Raw genomic sequence first — 19,336 nt, forward strand, 5'->3', positions numbered from 1 at the left:
CTGAATGGAAGGAATGAAAAAATAAAAACTGTGTTAAGAAAGTAAATCCTTTTTAGTTATGGCTGCTCTCCTTTCCATCCCTAACCTTCTAAATCAAGCACTGAACATTTTCAGTACTCTGTGAAGAGATTAAATAGAAAAACACACATTGGTTGCAGAGACAGAAGTCCTTCAGTTTCTATCTGCTAACCTGCCTCTAAACATAGTTTGGAATGATAAATATATGTCTAAACAAATTTGCCTTCACCACCAGAAAATATCCTGCCTGCATATTCTCTTTAACATGTGAATTAAGAAATCAGGAATTACAGAGGTTCCAGATGACATCATTCTACTTCAACTACTGAAAGAACCTGAAAAAAGCCCCATTAAAACCACACCACCCAAAACAGCACTTCATGAACGGTAACACAGCACACTATTCCTTGCTGAGCAGAAAATTGGGATTCCACGAGCTTTGTGAAGAACAGCAGCTTTGGTTCTGAGAGCAACTATCTCAAAAGTGCTCTGGCTGGCCCAGGGAGCATATGGAAAGCTAAGCAGAACCTGCCTTTGCGCATATTTTGTAATGTCTGGACTATTTCTGCCAAAACCTCTTACCCTAAGAATATGCAAAACTTCAACACTCCCAGTTGCTTTAAGAATAATGGATGCAAATCAGGAGACCCCAAAACCTGCCTGGAAATATGTTGACCTGCAAGTCAGAAATGGCACACAGAAAGCCCCCTCTGCAGCTCCCTGCAGACTGGGTCTGTCATCACACCCTTTCCAGATGAACAAACTGCATTCGGGCTGCGTCGGGCACTGAGGACAGCCTGAGCAACACCATCCTGAGCTACACCATCGTCCCACATAGTGAACATCCCATGGATGGAACAACTGAGCTCTTGGAAGAAACCTGGTGCTGTTTCTGTGAAGATCAGGTCGTGCTGATGCTCATCAGTTCCTCAGTAAAGCTCACACAACACACATGGGATGCAAAAGAAGCACTTTGTGCAGCTGCCTGCCTCAGCAAGACCCACCAGGAGGGCAGTAAATCAGCCAGGATTCATATTCAGTGCTCTGTGGAAGACAGCAATTTTGCCTTTGTGGGTTACACCAAGTATTCCAAACAGATTCCTTTTCCTCCTCCTCTCAAACAACACTCTGTTTCTTTAGGCCTCATTATTCACCTTTTATGCTGCAAGTTTGGAAATCTTGCTCTGGAGGGCTGAAGACATTTGCATAACAATATCTGCCTCAAAATAAATGTTTTCAATTATCACAATAATTTAGACTTTTTTCGAGTACTAGAGAACTAGAGAATTTTTCAAACTTTCCTTTTTAACATATTTAAGTGAAATTTAATGGAGGAAAAAAAAAGACATTTTACCAGGAAAAGGGAACTCGATGATCACCAGTAGGTTCCCATAATCTTGTTACAGGAACATGCAAGTGACTGGACTAAATCACTTCAACATACCAGAGGTGGGATTCACCAGCCACATGAAGAAAAGATCACAGAATCACAGCTACTCAGGATTGTCAGTCATATTAAAAAAAAAAAAATAATAATTTACAGTCAAAATATTGCCTAAGCCCTTCCAAGAGATCTTACATTTTTCCAATTGCTCAACTGATATGCACTGATGAAATAAGGAAGTGATGAGTCTAAGATGGCTTTTTAAATTAATATGCTAGGTAGTTTCTATGAGTATTTATCTACATCTGAAAATAAATTACATATTTGCAGATGGTTCCTAAACTGAGTTTTCAAACACTACTTATTACAACATAAAAATTGTCAAACCACTCCAGCAAGCTGAAAAGTATTTCCTGAACATTTCTTACCCATTTCAAGGAAAATGGGAGGAAGGGTAATTGAAGAAACAAGATGCCACTCATATGGTAACACATATAAAGTCTAGACAAGGAAAGGGAGGCTTACCTCTGTCAGAACACTTGGACAAGTAAAACCACTAAAGTTGCTTTCAAAGCTGTGTTTATATTTCATTCATGTTCTTCCATATCCTCTTTCTTTTTCTCTCCCTGCCTCAAGCTAGATGAAACCCTTGGGGAGGAAAAAGCATTTTTCACACACATGTTCTGCACAGAGACAAAATCTGAGAAAGAACAATCACACTTTAAAATACTTGTAAAACTAAATATTTCTAGGTGATTTATTCTTATAGATTTATTCTTTTTTTGTTCTTTGTGATATTTGTCTGCAAGAGTCACTGGCTTGACATGGTGGTGATGCTTATTTCACAGAACCAAATTAAGCTGGCTACAGTCATGCTGAGAAGTCACGGAGAGATCACAAAGAACATGTTCATAAAGGTAAGGAGTAACTGCCTGAACTTTTAGAGCTGCCAACTACAAAACAGCAACACAGCCAAAAGGAAACATCTGCCAGCTGCAAAAAAAACCCCAGCAAATCTCTGCTACAATGCTGGAAATACAAAAGCTGGGAGTCTCAATGAACAAATTAACCCACATTACATCAGAACAAAATCTGTTTCATCTTCCCGATGCAAATTTTTTTCATCTTCTCAATTCAATAACAACTTATACCTAATTTTGAGTTAAGTACATTTTCCATGTCATTACAGAACACTGACTAAACATTATCCCAAATTGATTTTTTTTATTTTTATGCTTCAATAAGATTTCTAAAGCTGACATACTGCATTTGCACTATGTAAGTAAAAGAACCCATCTGTACTATGTCTGGGTTTTATTCTTAATAACTCCAAATCTATTGAAAGTTTCAAGACAATTATTAACCTGTGATACACTAGAACTCCTTAAAAATTCGTAGACAGCTGGCAGATTTCACTAACAAAAGATATACTCAGAGAAGAAGAACATCCATTGAAATAGGCAACTTGTAAATTTTTCCAAATGACTCATATGCTCTTTAGTATATTAGGTCGCTTTGAATTAATTCAGAAAGGATTATCAAACATTATTAAGCCATCTCTTTAAACTCCCTTAACTAGGAAATAAAATACATAAATTCCAGCACAGAAAGGAAATTGAACTGAAAAATTTCTAATACAGACTCTTTTGCTAAACTACATCTAAAGTTCCCTGCTGTTCTTCCTCTGTGTTTGAACTGCAACTAAGAAATATTATGATTACAGACTTTACAATAAAATATATAATTAGGAAATGCTTGCGAGTGACACATAATAAAATTAGTTTCTCTCTTTAGAGTGATTCTAATAAGGTTCAAGCACATGAATCTTTAAAACCACCAAGAAAACCCCAAGACTGAGAAAATTTCATGCCAAATATTCACATTTCTCAGGATCCAATGACAACAAAAGTTAATGCAATGACATAATGAGTGAGACTGGACATCAGTTAGTCAGCTGGACCAAACCCCCCTCGCAGTTTGTACTCTGTGCCCACTGGCTCTTTGAAGGAAAAGAAACTTTATGTATTCAACTGCATGATGCACAAAATACGCTTAACATATAAATGTTGGTTACTGACTTCACGCTGCATCTCTTTAGTTCTCCTTTCCAGCCAGTTTTCTGGTAGACTAGGACTCCTGTCTCTGCTCATGCTTTCTCTCCCATCATCAACTGAAAGTAGCTGGCTAAAATAATGCAGCACTCATTCAGAAGTTATGCTGTTACATATCAACTTCCCATCAGCGGTCCCTAGCACTAGAATCCTACCTTATACAAATAGAAGAAAGCTAGCAAAAATTATATTAAACACTTGGGACCTGGCACAGACTATGTTTTGAAACATAAGAACAGGTGTGATAGGTTGTGGCTGCACTAAATTTTCCCCCATTTAACACCTGGAGGCCTTGAAATAACTTCCAAAAGGCTTCAAATTTGTTTTCGGTATAACTACCATGCAGATAAACTCACTCTACCTAAAGTAAATTCAGAATTCAATTCATTACAGACACCAGTTAAGAATGCTTTAATCCACCTTCTTATCTTGCCATACAAGAGTTTAGCAGCAGAACTTCTGTAAAGTGATCATGCTCCTGAGTGTATTCAAATTCTTAAATATGCAGAAATTTACTAAATACTTCTATTTAACCAAAAAGAATATTTGGATTTGTGCTTTGACTTCCACAAAGTTCTTTAGCTGAAGAACAACAGCTGTAAAAGCAGAAACTTACAAAATTAATTATAAAAAACTTAATAAAAATTGCATGTTAAAATTCAATCTTGAGAGATTAGGGTACTAAAAATAAATGTTTTCAACCTTCCCACTACCAAAAGTGATTGATAAAAATGCAACAATATTTAAAATCTACAACCTCCACAGTTATTTTGCTCATTATCAGCTTTCTTCCTTTATTAAGAATTTAATGCCTGACCCCTTCTTCCCCCCCAAAAAGAACTAAAACAATACTCTTTACATTTTTTCCTTTGTCTGATAACTAGAAAACAGTCTCTAAATCGAAGACCTGATCTAAAAGTTTACTGCTTGACAAGTTTCTATTAGTTATCCATTTTTTCTTTATGTGCAAAGAGAACAAGATGATGAAAAGAGAAGCCACTTTTTAAAGCATGCATTTTTCTTGCTCTGCCCTTAGCACTTCTTTTCTCAGCATTAGCTTCCAGGAACTCACTTTTGTTTTCTCAGCTTTTTTCTGATGACAAGTCATGTTGTGATAAGTCATATCAGGCTGCATCAGTCATGCAGCAAATACACTGAAATGCTGAAAAACACTTTCCCCCTCAAAGACATACTTACTTTACTTAAATAAAGACTTTAAAAGGAGTTTCACAGGAAAAATCATGCCTGCATGGTCTAGGAAAAAAAAAGGTACACCATTAATGGCCAGTTTAAGCTCTACATACATTCTGGTTATTGACCGGAGCTAAGCATAATTATATTCTGATGCTTGTCCAAGAACAAAATCTCAGTCTGTCTTTTTGGCTTTATTTTTGGTTTTTTAAAGCCATTCGATAAAGTGGAGATGTCTCAGAACTGATCTGCATAAGGGGAAAGCAATAGATTTGAGAAACATATCTGTACATACACACAAGCAGACCTAGAAAATGTACTGTACATCACAAACTTTAATGTATCTCCTCCATTATCTGAAAAATGGGGAAAAAATCAAATGTACAATAAACATACAAGATATTTGTAAAGTTGGAGAACAAAGATCAAAAAGCAACAGCCTTCATACAGGCAGGACATCAATGGTAAGAGTTTTATGAAATTAGGATATGTAAAACAATCTTCTGGAAGCAGATACTGCATACAACCTTACACATAACTGTACAGCTCAGGGGGCTCATGAATTTCACCTCCAGAAACCTTAAATGATGCAGAACTCACTGCCATGACATGTGATGATCACAGCTGGATGTTTTCTTGCTCCAACTTATTCCAAAGATCATTGCTTTAAAACTCTTAAAATGATCCTGACAGAAGTCATTCAGTCTCTCTTCCTTCAGGGAAACTCTTCCCAGCCTGTTGGAATTATTTACTGGCAAGGCAGGGGGGCTCCTGAGATCTGTGACCAAAGGACCTGAGGTGTGGCGCCACACCAGAAGGGGAACTGGTGAGATTAGTGCAAATATGTGCCACTTGCCCCAACACACGGGATGTCTTTACCTTGGAATAAAGAGCTGAAATAAAAACTACTAAACCAACTATTAAAATTCAAAAAGCCTCCAAAATTCACACCAATGGCTTAAAAAAAAGGGGGGGATTTGAATGGTGCATTTGAATATATGCACTTTCAGCTCTTCATATCACTTAGGTCTTCGCAGCAAAGGTACTACTGCACCAATGACTAGAGGTCTTGAAATCCTTGGCATTCACCCACCACAAAAGTGGTGCCAGGAATGACTCTTGACACTGAGATTGAGGGCTGCAGATTTTAGACCAGACAAACAGAAATCACAAAACATGTTATTACTTGTAAACTTGGGGAATCAGAGAGTGCAAAAATACAGTACAGGAGCTGGAGTGTTTGGGGATGCCACTATTTGTAAAAACAGAGTTGGGCCAGGTTTGAGAGAGAAAACTTCTGCAATTTATTATTTTGTGGTGGGTAAATAGCGGGGGGAAAAAAAAGAATAAATGATGTCTTCTGTCCACTACAATTTCTGGCTTCACTAGAGAAGGCAATAATTAGTTGATAGCAGGTAAGCCATCAATAATATTCTAGCATCAGTTCTTGCTGTGCTGCAATCACTTGTTCTTAGAGACAGGCTCTGCAGCCACTAAGAAATACAGGCTTCCATTCCTCAAGGCAGAGTGATTACTGATGGAGAAAAGGCAGCTGTTACAAGTTCTTCCATGATCTGTAACATCTGTGTACTATGCTGGGCACTCTTACTCATACACTCTGCTGAACAGTTTTCATAAACATCGCAGGCCAAAAAATCTTGTTATGATCTGCTGTAGAAATCTTACAGCAACTGCAGAGCTTATTGCAACATCCTTTTCCCAGGCCTTGAGGAAGATAAACTAGTCTCAGCCAGAACTATCCTCAACAGTGCAGGTAAGATGGCTAATCTAAAAGTCTTTTTGAAAGCATTTCCTCTCTAGTGGATCACATTTTCAAGCATTACCTGCTTTGATTTCCCTTCCCCATTCTCCACCGTGAGCTCTCACTTAGCCTTGCAGCAGGAACATCAATAGTAGTGTATCTATGATTATCCCACAGTGTTAATTCTCAAATGAAAATTTATCACTTTCTCCAGTGATATCCCCCAAAGGTAGGCTGGATCTATCTGCAGAAAAGCACTATCTTTCTTCTACCTCCTCCAACAAAATATGCAAAAAGCCACAGCTGAACTAATCATATTGATTAATACCGTTTTCCTCTGCTTCCAGTTAATACTCACCCATTGATTTTTGTATTATTGTCACACTGCATACCAGCAGGGACATTCTTCTACAGTATCTGGTGAATATGGCCCTGATAGACAACCAGGTAACAGAAATCATTTTGCACGACAAAGTACTTGTGGAAGCAACCTGTGGATTTCTTTTCCTTCATCACCCAACTGTGCAAGTCTATTCCACTTGCCAGCCTCAATATTTTGTTCTAAGCAGCAGGGTAAATACACACACAAAACAGAAGAAACCTGGTGGCAAGATTCAGGTTGTCCCAGAAGCAAAAGTCTGTACACGGTCACAGCTGCGTATAGACTCTTGGTTTCTGTTTTCAGTTTTTCATTTTCCTCCTGAACTAAAATATTTCCCATCTCAGAATTTTAAAAGGCCCAGATAATTTCATTTTCCTGCCCTCATGCCATCCAGGGCTCAGAAAAACTCAATGCTTCAGATCAGCTTCCCTGAATGACATACTGTAGCATGCAGTTGCTCACAAGATAAACACATTAAATGAACAAAAAATTAGTGTACTTGTTCAATATAAAATACTTTGTGCATACTTCTCAAGTGGGAGACGCAAGGAGTCACTCATAAAGGTTTATAACTGCCTTTTCTTGTCTGTTTCTGAAATTTACACACTGTACTCTTTTGACTTCGCTTCTAGCTGTAAGTTCTCCTCACCTCTACTGCTCCAGATACTTCTACATTACCATGCTGATGTTAGGGGACTCTAAAATCAGTCAATTATCAATCATCAATCAAATTCACTTTCAGTCACAAAATAATTTAAAAATCACTTCTTTTGGAAAGAAGTGTGACCCAACTGATTTAATATTACTTCTCTTTCCTGTAAGGTGTCAGTGTTTTTCTTATAAGGACTGAATCTGATGTTGTTCAGGCTGCTGACTTTAACAGTTTACTATTATGAGACCTATTAAAATAGTAGTTTTGTACTAATAATGACAATCTTGTGTCTCTGGAGAATAGATAACATTTCAGGCAAGTCAGAATGAGCTTCATGCCCTAAGAAAGTCTCTTAGCTCCTGGCATAATGCCATTGGTTCAGTGCTGAGTGCCACATTCCAAAGTACAAGTTCCTTCTGCAAGGAAACCTGCAATGTCCCTCTGAAGTGCAACAAAGCATCTGTCCAAACCTGCTTCTCACCTAGAGCCCCCTCAACCCAAATGTCCTCCTGAAAATGATACTGTAATAACACTAAAGATATCTAATTCACTGTGAATTAAATGTCAAAGCTTTGTTAACATTTTAATCAAAAACCAAAATTATAATTATATTCAATTTCAAGGAAGAAAATATTTATGGAAAATTACCAAGGGTGCTCTAACAGTAATGCCATTGAAGGAGACAGGGGAAAAACATCTTGAATTACACAAAAAAGAAAACTGCCAGGTATCAACCCAGCAGGCTGAGCAGACATCAAATTTGCATTATTCAGCTACTGACATAGCAGACTTTCCATCATGCAGTAAAAGCAAAGATCTTAGAGCCTCCATAGTGTTTTGAATTAAATCAACAATATCAACTGTGATAACACATCTGAAATAATGCATTTCATTGACAAGACATTATTGCAATTTTTTTTTTCTGCATAAACAGGGAATCCTTAAATTAAACAATTACAGCCTTTACGTATTCCAAAGTCACCAGTAGAACTCCTAGTCTGGAACAGTTTCATGTCTCCTAATTCTGACAAGAACTTGTACCACGTCTTGTCTTCAGTATCGGGGTGTCCTGTCAATCAGAGGTACCCCCTGTTCAGCTGTACACTTGATTCGGCCTCTGTGGTGTGCAGCTGCCCAGGTGCTGGCAGGGGAGCTCTAGGGTGACAGCACAGCTGCTCCAGCCAGCTCCAGCGGGCCCACCCCAGGGCACAGCTGAGCTCGGCAGCCACGATCACACAGTCACCAAGCGTCAAAAGACAACTTTAAGGGTCAGTCCGACTACCCTGCAATGATCAGAGTGATCTTCAACTAGGACAAATTGCTCAGAGCCTCTTCACACCTGACCATGAATGCTTACAGAGATGAGGCATCTACCACTTCTACAAAAAACCTGTCCCGTCGTTTAACCATTCTCATGTGAAAAATTCGTTCCTTATACCTAGTCAAAATTGACCTTCTTTAGTTTAAAACCATTACCCCTTGTCCTGTCACTACGGGTCCGGCTGACAGCAGGTGTCCTGTGGTACTGGATCTGAGAATTCCCTACAGCCCACGACAAAGACCATGGTAAGGCAGCTGGAACCTGCAGCCCATGGAGGTCCATGGTGGAGTAGAGACCCATCTGCAGGAGGACCCCAGGTGGAAAAGCCCTGGAAGAAGCTTCAACCCACAGCAAGCCCACGGCTGAGAAGGGTCTCAGCCAGAGCTGCAGCCTGGAGCCCACACAGGAGCAGGTTTTCTGGCAGCATCTCTGACCCATGGGGGACCCTTGCTGAAGCAGCCTGTTTCTGAAGGTCTGCATCCCATGATGGGTACCCAAGCAAGAGCGGGGGAAGTGCATGAGGAGATAGGAGAAGGAAACCCAAATTAGGAACTGACTACAAGCCCACTGCCAATTCCCCTGCACCACTGGGGGGGAGGAGATAGAATAGCTGGAGTGAAGCTGAGTTTGGGAAAGGAGAGGTAAGGGAGAGGTGGTTTAGGTTTTGCCTTTGTTTCTGACAATCCTACTCTACATTTTAATTGGAAATAAATTAAATTATTTTCCCCAAGTCTGTTTTGATCTTGCCTCAGTGACTTCCTCTTCCCGTCTTGATCCACAAGCTTTTTTCCATCTTATTGTCTCTCCTGTCCTGGTGAAGAGGGAGAGTGACAGAGCACCTAACAGCCTCCCAAGGTCAACTCCCAAAGATTGTTTCCTTTCTCAGTCAAGTAGATTTACAGAACAATGCAAGACTAAAATAAGAAATCCCCAGAAAATATTTTTATAGCATTATAAATCCTTAGCATTTTAACTTTTACAGAATAAATTGTGTTTTCAAAGGGAAAATATTTCACAAGGCTCAAAATAAAGTAATTTCAGTATTGCCATAAAATTTAACTGTCATTTAAAAAAATCAGAAACCTCTACAGCCAACATTGTAACTCTCTTATCTCAGACAAGGGCCAAAAAAGAGTAAGTATACAATCTAAATCATCCAGACTGTTAAACAGTCACTAGAGACAAACCATTTAGCACTTAATGAGATAAAATTAGGAAGACTAAATCTAATTAAGGGTCTTTTAAAGAACAGTCCACAAATGGCTGCCTCATCACAAAATTTGTACTTATCATCAAAACCAGAGAAACACAGATTTTGAACCATCAAATAAGACTTCTGACTACAAAACCATTTTACATTTTTAATTCTCCCAAAATTCACTGAAATTATAATTAAAATATGCAGATTTATACCTAATAAATTTACAATTATAAAGAAAAGGAGAATGTAGTATCTATTAGCAGAAACACAGTCAATTCTAGTACTACTGTTAGGGTTTCTTTAGACTTGGCATCAGCAGTTTAGACTTTCCTGTGCTGGTGGGTTCCAATAAATCAGTCACAGATTTAGAAAACTATGTCAGTTATTGAAACATACTCCCTGTCCTTACTTTGATGTTAACTACAGGCTTAAAATTCCACGTGTGACAAACTTACTACTGTAAGAAATCCTTCCTTCTAAGAAGTATAAGCTGGTTCATATCTTCATTGGAACAAAATTGTACTGCTTCTGAATTCAGCTTCAAATTAATGACAAACTCAAATCTGAAACAGTAATGGCTTTGGTACAGAATTAAGGCCCTCCTGCACGGCCAAAGTTTCTGAAAGTAGAAGGGAATCCTACTTCCAAAAACACATTACAAAATCTGTTGTATATTAATGGCAAATAAACATCTAAGGTGTTACACAAGAAATGCAGCAGATTTCCTCATATAACCCTGTTCCACACACAGACTGCAGGAAAGGTGGCAGAACAGTGGCTGTGGCATCAGCAGATCTGGTACTGTACAGAAGGATGGCTCTAATGAGGCTCCATGATTTGAGTGCCTGGAACTCAAAAGAGTGCCTTGGACTACATCCAACCGTGGACAATCATCACACTGTCAGAATTTTGTTCTGAGGAATAAACTTCTACATGTATCAGCATTCTGCAATATTCTATTAAGGAATTACAAGTTATGGGAAGACAGCTGCTGAGGATGATATCATTATTGGTCCCTGTGCTAGCCATTTAGTCCAACATCCAGATATTAATGAGAGTTTGGATTAAACTGCTACAAGATATAGAGTGATTTATAAGGAGTATCATTCTTCATCCTCTGTTTTACATGAATTCTTGTATCTGTCTGTTTTGACAGGTGTTTATGCTTTCATATGGATGCTCCACATCCATATCTGGCTGATCTTGGAAAATGGAACTTTTTAGATTTACACATCTTCCCAACAGTCCTGCACTGGTTATTCAAATCATGTCTTTGAACCATCTGCAGTTGTTTCTACCACCAGGAGATGAGGGAAGCAGTCAACTTAGTTACACCCAAAGCTGATGGTTACTTCACACAGGTGTTTCTGCTACACTCCATCTATTCCAACCATTAAGAGCATATCCTTTCCTAGAAGCCATTTCTCTCCATGCTGTTCCCGATCCTCCCCATCTATTCATTTGACTCCATCTGTCTAAATAACTAACTAAAAGACTAAAAAAATACTTCAATACAAACTGATTACAATATTGTTATTCTGACAAGAAGTTCAGAAAGGGAAACAAACTTTTTAACTTGCATTTTTATTTATTTTATTAAGTTTCAAGAGAACAACAATACTTTTCATCTTCATCAAAGCCATAAGCAGCTGCAGTTTTAAAATCCCTGAAATGTGCAAATGAATGCCACATAAAGTACTGTAAGCAAGGGTTGTGATACTCAATCACTAAGTTGTAAGGACAGTGAAAAAAGATCGTTTGGGATGGCAAGGTGATTATGAAAGAAAGGCATTTTTTTTGTTTGTTTTGATGAGGTTTTTTTGTAATTATAAGCATATAGAAAGGGATTAAGAAGCAGTGGGGAACAATTAATGCAAATCAACTAGCACTAGAAAAGAGAATGAATATATACTACATTACAAACACATCATCCCAATATACACACAAACACGAAGAGATCTTTTTAATGGGTCTCTAAGCAAACATAGCTTCAACCTCACTAACATCAAAATTATTTTTGAAATTAAAACAAAGGTTTCTTACTCTGTGATTATGATTATGTATCATGTTGAAATTTATAATTTAAGTGTATAGGCTGGAATTATTGCATATAACATTAAGAACAAAATCCTTGTGATTAATACTTCATGTATAAACACTGGCTATCCTCTAATCCTTCTCGTTGGATTATTATTATGGTGAGAATAAAAAAAAAAAAAAAAAAAAAGTTGTCCAAATTCTGGTTATCTTTCAAACAGTCAGACTTCTTAGAGTGTGGGAATCAAATACAGGACAACTGGGTGAACACTGCATCAACCATCACTGAGTGAATGGACTGGGACACCCTGCCCCTACCTGCCCACAAACCACCAACACACTCTTGCTTTTATCTTAATAGTGTTCTGATAAAGTACTAGAATTTAACCAGTACAAACATCAATATCCTTTTAAATTTATGTTTATTTAAATCTATTTAAAGGTACTGCTCTTCAAGAAACCTCCTAAGGTTGAAGACCTGATCAGAGAACCAACTAGGCTGGAAAAGACCGCTGAGGGGTGTTTAGCCTGGAGAAAAGGACACTTGGGTGAGACCTTATCTCTCTCTCCACAACTACCTGAAAAGAGGCTGTAGCCATATGGGGATTGGTCTCTTCTCCCAGGCAACCAGCTACAGGACAAGGAGACACAGCCCTAAGCTGCCTCAGGAAAGATTTACATTGGACATTAGGAAGAATTTCTTCACTGAAAGGGTAACTGAATGGACTGCCCAGGGAGGTGGTGAAGTCACTGTCCCTGGGAGGCATTTAAGAAGAACCTGGATGTGGCACTCAGTGGCCTAGTTGACAAAGTGGTGTTAGGTCATGGTTTGGATCAGACATCTTTTCCCTCAGCTGCTCCTTACTGGACTTGGGTTCCATATCCTTCCCCAGCTCCACTGTCCTTCTCTGGACAAGCTCCAGCACCTCAATGTGCTTCCTGAAGCAGGAGGCCCAAAACTGGATACAGCACTCGAGGGCCTCATTAGTGCTGAGTAAAAGGGGAAAATGGCCTCCCTGCTGCTGCTGGCCACACGATTGCTGACAGAGGCCAGGATGCCACTGTCCTTGCTGCCACCTGGGCATGCAGCTGGCTCATGTCCATCAGCTCATACTCAGGGCCCTCGGGTCCCCTTCTGCCGGGCCACTGTCCAGCCGCCCTGTCCCCAGCCTGCAGCACTGGAGCCGGCACTTGGTCTTGTTGAAGCTCGTGTTGTTGGACTCAGCCCAATGAGCCAGCCTGTCCAGGTGCCTCTGCAGAGCCCTCCTATCCTCCTGCAGATGAGCACTTTCCCCCAGCTTGGTGTCATCTGCAAATCTGCTGATGGCGGGCTCAATCCTCTCATCCAGGTCATCAATAAAGACACTATACAGGACGGAACCCAACACAGATACTTTACCCATGAGGAATACTGAAGCCATGCTGGGGTAAGCAGCCAAAACCACAAATGTTTAGCCTCTTTACCACAGAAAAGGCATGACATATTGATTTATGAAAATTATGAAACATGAGTATTACACCAAAATCCCAGTGAACTGTGACAAACTCTTGACAGAAGGGTGGCATAAGATAATACCGACAGTGTTCCAGTCTAACTGCGATCACACATTCACCTCTTGACATGGTTTAATGCTTAGCATCTTGAGTGTATCTTGTATTTCTCAGACCATTCGTCCAATGATTTCTTCTTTTTATTTAGAACACAACATCAATACATAAGAAGAGAATGAGCCATAGAAAGGAAACAGACACTGGCAAATTCAGCACATTAAATCCCAGCACTCCTCTAGATTTATTCCTCATGGTTGCAAAACTTTGTCTCAAAAGCTCTGGTTACAGTGGAAAGACCCTACCGATGCAGTTGTTATGTAATGCACTGTGTAAATACACTATGCATTTGAACAAAACAAAGCAATGTCTTTATGTGTTATTTGTACAAACTTTCTGTTTGAAGAGTTTGAAACTATTCTGATAGGGAGGAGAAGGTTCTAAATTGTTTCATTTAAAAGGCAGACAAGAATGGTGTAAGGCTGTAGAATACAATCTTGCATGTGCTGTAATGCTACCATTTATCTGCAAGACAGATCTGATGGATGCTGTAAGAGCAAAGTTTCAAGCTCCAGGAAGAAAAAAAATTGCAATAATTATCCATAAAAGCTTAGTGGAAAATTTTCTTCTATCGGTTCTATTAAGAAGTAATTAGCGCCTGTGTGACTGCCAAAAATTGGCAATTAACATTGCTACATAGGAGAACACTGGCACTTAATCTGGTTAGTGTTCTCAAGGAAACCTCTAATGTACTAATGCTATCTGTCTATCTATCTATCTTAGGCACTTACATGGCTCCTATTACTATAATATATAGGCATTTAACAATCTTCACTGCAGTTATTTTTACAACACCCTGGTGAGGTCATGAAATACAGTGAAACCAAGTGCACAGATGCAGAGCTGCATTTAGGCTATAATGTTACACAGCATTTAATTTACAAAATCCTTTTTCAGGAGGCATTTCCAGGTGCACTATACTTGTAATAAAACACAAAACTAGGTCAACCAAGGAAAAATTATTAACTTCAGAGCTTAGTTTCAAATTTAAAATCACATTTAGATAGCAAAATAATTTTCAAGAGAAGAATTTACTGAAGCTCATGTTTAGAGCCAGAGCCAGGGCTTGTCTTGTATGTTTGCTGTAATAACAATTCCTATTTCCCACTGAATTTTAAACTAATTCTTATTCAGCTAATGAAACTGCAAAGATGGTTCTCCTAGCATCTGAACAGATGCACATGCAATGGAAGGACATCAACAGTCAAGCAAGAAAGTTGAAAAATGTGCTCTGAACGTACCAGACCTTGAACAGTGCAACAGTGATTATGCAAAAAGGTTACTAAAGGACCCAGTTTGAAAGAAATTTTAAAAGAAAGTTTAAAAGAAACCAAACAGGTAAAACAGAGTATTTGTACACTTGCGTATACAAAGAAAAGCCAGCAGTACACACATATCAAAGCTGTGCTAAACTCTGTTTTGCTTAAAAACCCTAACATAAAAACACAAAAGCTATATAAAAGTCAACACGATAACAATATAATCTGTTTCTCAGTTTCAACTGCTGACTTAGGCATAATTTTAGCTGCATGAAAACTAGCAATTTGCCACCTCTAAATATAACAAAAACTTAGGGAAAAAACCCCTCCTTTTCCCTATTTTGAAACTGGGAAGTCTTGCAACATATGTGAAACAAAATAATACATCACTGACTTCTTGTTTATGCTGCAACACAATTCAGGACTGAAAACTAATTTGGAGCAGTAGGTAAACACTGTCTTTCCTCATGGTGTATTACACCAGAAGCTTCATTACCTTGACCAAAAAAAAAAAAAAAAAAAAAAAAGTTGTTATTATCCAGTGAAAGAAAAAAGGGACTGCCAGAGATAAAAAGAGGAAAATATTACTATTTTCATTTTTGGTGTTCTTTTACTACATAAAAAGTATACTGCATGGAAACCAAACGTGCCATGGAAATAGCAGAGTGTGTTACATAGTTCACCTTCAGAAAGCACATCATTTTTCCAATATGCTTTGTTTTTCCAAGGATTTCAATTTAAATTTTAAGAAGCATCTACCCTAGTTCCTTGATGGCTTTGCTTAAAATTACAAAAAGAAGTGTAACCAGTCAGTTTTTACAGTACATGTTATAATGCAGCATGAGAAAATTGCACTATTTTTTAAACTTTTCTTCTGAAAGGGACCAAGATCATTGAAGGAAAAAAATATTCTCTTTGAGTGTCATAGCATGATTGATGGAGATTACTGATCTAGTTAGCAAGGTAAAACAAGAGCACATTTTATCAAGAACATGATACATTTTTAATGAAAATAGTTTAGATTATCTTTGATAAATAAAACAGGATTGAAATTTTAACAAGGAGATGTATATAATTTAGACTATAGAGAAAAAATTATATACCAGCAGGATAAAATGTCAATTTAGTAAAACTATGCAATTCAGATCATTTAAAAGGGATATTTGCAGTTACTTTATTCAACCATAATTGAATATACTGCCATAGACTGATTAGACTCCTCAGATTCTGAAATACTTTTAAAATAGCTACCTGATGCCTTCGAGACCAGTGAACATTACATGAGCACTACAAGATCCTACTCTGAAAACGGTTCTGAGAACACAGAATAATGAAAAGACAATTACAGAACCTCAGAACAGTTTGGGTTGGAAGGGACTTTAAAGGTCATCTAAGTCCACCCCTCCCTGTTATAGGCAAGGCACCTTCCATTACACCAGACTGTTTAAATATAAAGGTGAAATATCCTCCCAAAAATACAGTCAGCTTTTTGGTGGTACTGTCTCCTCTAATGTGTACTGATTTCAACAGCACTTCAGCTGAAAACAGCTAACAGATAGACAAACTATTACACTTCTTCACAATTCTTTAGCTAATTTCAGCCAGCTGTGGATTTGCTTTGCATAAACCATCTTGGAAATTGCCATTTTACAGCAGTGTCCTCTCAGTCAGGGATTTGGTTTTAGATGTTGGTTTCCATTATGCATGTTTCAGTTTTCCTGGACCACTTAATTGGTAAAATTTTGCATGTCCTCAGGGTCCTTTCTACTGGAGTCTAAACCTTAAATATTGGGGCATAAATTCAAATAAACAAAATCACCCTTAGAATTTTAACTGGAGCTCCTGACACATATACTTGTCGTCCAGGCTTAGGACTTTCAACTAAGACCAATGTGACTGAACACCAAAAGTCAAGCTGGCCTGAGACTAAAGCAATATCTTTTTGAAAGAGAGCTCTGAATTATTGTTTTGGAAGATACAAAAGCAAAAGAGACTTTAAAAAATACCAAAAAGGTGGCAGGGGGAAGATCCAGTAGACAATTCAATAAGTTTCAAAAATATACTGATCCTACCCCTGCCTCTGTCACACAGCTTGGCGGTACCATAGGATATAACTGACATCAAAATTGCACCTATCTTGCAGGTGTGTGTTTCTTATTTTCTGATCTGTCAATGATAAACCCACTTCAGCTGAAGTAAAGAGTTCCATATAGTCCTTAATACACAGAAAAATAAGGTGTTTACTGATTTATATATCAGTCTTATATCTGTGAACTGGAGATAAAACCCCCTCACCTCATAAATGTATTACGAAAACAAACCCATTAAACATTTATGAGAGTTTCCAGCACCACAGTGACATTTTCCTCAGAAAACGCCAATAGAGAATTAATTCTTCGTTCAGAAAAGCCCTGAATGTCATGCTCTGTATAAGGCAGGGCTATTACATCAAATAATTATAGTGGCATAGTATCACTCAGCTAATTATTAACACAAACCATCACATAGTACACTGAGTAAGGCAGGCTTACATAAAACAGCTATGGGAATGCAACTGAAAACTTCATCAACACTAATTAAGAAACCATTTTTAGAATGCATAACCTAAGTGTATGTTGCATCTCCCAGTCTAAAATGCAAATCAAAATAGAGGAAAAGACCAACTCCATCATTTGATACTGCACTGATAGTTCTGTCATGCAGATTGCCATAAAACCACTGGTACACAATGAAACGAGAACTGACACTTATGATATGAGTGAAAGACTAAGGCACCTTTTACTAGAGGGTTTCACTCACTTATAGGTCAAGGCCCAAGAAAATCTAGGACACTGGGAATTTTTTAATTCAGCACTCTGAAGAAAAGGGACTTTAGTACATGAATTCCACTCAAAACTCTCAAGCTTCCAGTGAGACTTCTCTTCTTCCCAGAGCTATCGAACATGCACACCTCTGGTCACAACTTCACTCTCATACTGGTATCTCATTTACAGTCATTTTCCACCCCTCTATGACAACCTTTCCTCCTGAAGGCAAACTGTACTTGCAAGTTAGGAGCACCACAGTATCTTAAGCTCAGCTTATCCTCAGCCTTCTCCTTTCACTGGAGGTATGCATCTTTCCACCAACTCAGCCTACCATAGTAGCAAGGCTTACTCAGGAGAGGAGGAGACAAAAAAGAACCTTGTTACAGCAGCTCAGAGGGAACATTTACATCCCCTGGTCATGTCAGACAGGCTTCTGTGATCAAAAAACTACACTCTAGCAAAGGCTAGACTTCTTTGCTAGAGTACAGAAAGGAAGCAGCAGGGGGCTGGGGGTGGGGGAAAAGCTTTCAAGCATGAAGATGACAAGCATGATCAAAACCATGACGTTTTCCCAGGCTTACTGCTCTGAAGCAGATCAGCTACTTAGTCTAAAAGAAAGGGGGCTTTTTAAAAAATAATAACAGCATGATACAGAACTCAGCATTGAAAAATTCTGTCTGAACTATTTGACCTTAACAAAATAACTGAAGGTGGTATTTTGTAATGGGAAGCATCTGGCAGCTAGTGATGTGTTACACTTTCTACAACATTACGTTTGTCTTCAAAGCAAAAAAAAAAAAAAAATTTACAAAACCAAGTAAACTCCAGAATGGCATTTTGTGCATTTGTAAATGTATCCAGCCATTCTGGACAATGCTCCTTTGTCATGAACATACAGTGTTCTATAGCAAATTGGTCCTTCTGACACTACTTTACTTCACAGATAGAGTAGGTTAATGCCAACATGCAGAGACAAATTTTTAATGTCACTCCCTCACAGAAGAACACCACTTAAATTGCTGTATTCAACTACTACTACTCTTACTTTTAATGGGGTATGCTGATATAACATTTCCCAAAGCCTGAAATAAAGGCCAGAAGACTAGAGAGAGCAGAAATGGGGGAAAAATTATTGAATAGGAAACTCTAGTCCCAGCAGGGGCCACGGTTTCACACCAAATGAAACCTAACCCTCCAGGAAGACAGGGAACCTTGTCAAAGTTAACTGTCCCCATGAGAGTATTAAGGTGTTGCCACAAAATAAAACAGGACAGGGCAGGACAGGACACCTAATGTTTAGTACCATTACTTTATCTTAGAATAAGGGCAGAATTTAAGTCTTTTAAGTAGCACTTACTCTAAGATGGTGGGAGAAAGGAGAGGGAAAATAGAAAAAGGCATTTTGAAATATGCTTTTGGAAAATAATCATGGTATGAAAAAACAGAGAAAATTTAGAACCACAATATATGCTTTCCTAATAATGCAATATGCAAGAGAATATAACATTTGAATATCCAAAAAACCAAAATATTGACAAAAGAATCCCAAAAGAAATAGAAACATATGCCTATAAATAATAGTAGATGACTACCAATGTGGAAA

The 19,336-nt window shown here is 38.3% G+C and overlaps 1 protein-coding gene across 7 annotated transcripts in view; it reads right to left on the minus strand.

Annotated features, from left to right (window-relative positions):
* The window catches only part of PRR16 (proline rich 16), a 140,317-nt gene that overhangs the window by 107,399 nt on the left and 13,582 nt on the right, over positions 1-19,336 (minus strand). The window contains exon 2 of one of the 7 annotated variants that reach the window (XR_010031072.1): positions 1,928-2,050. The exons of the other annotated variants lie outside the window; for them this stretch is intronic. The gene's annotated coding sequence lies outside the window, so the exon portion shown is untranslated. The remainder of the gene's footprint in view (positions 1-1,927; positions 2,051-19,336) is intronic. 7 annotated transcript variants of the gene reach the window in all.

The sequence above is a fragment of the Melospiza melodia genome, chromosome Z (genome assembly GCF_035770615.1).
Source record: "Melospiza melodia melodia isolate bMelMel2 chromosome Z, bMelMel2.pri, whole genome shotgun sequence".
NCBI lineage: Eukaryota > Metazoa > Chordata > Aves > Passeriformes > Passerellidae > Melospiza > Melospiza melodia.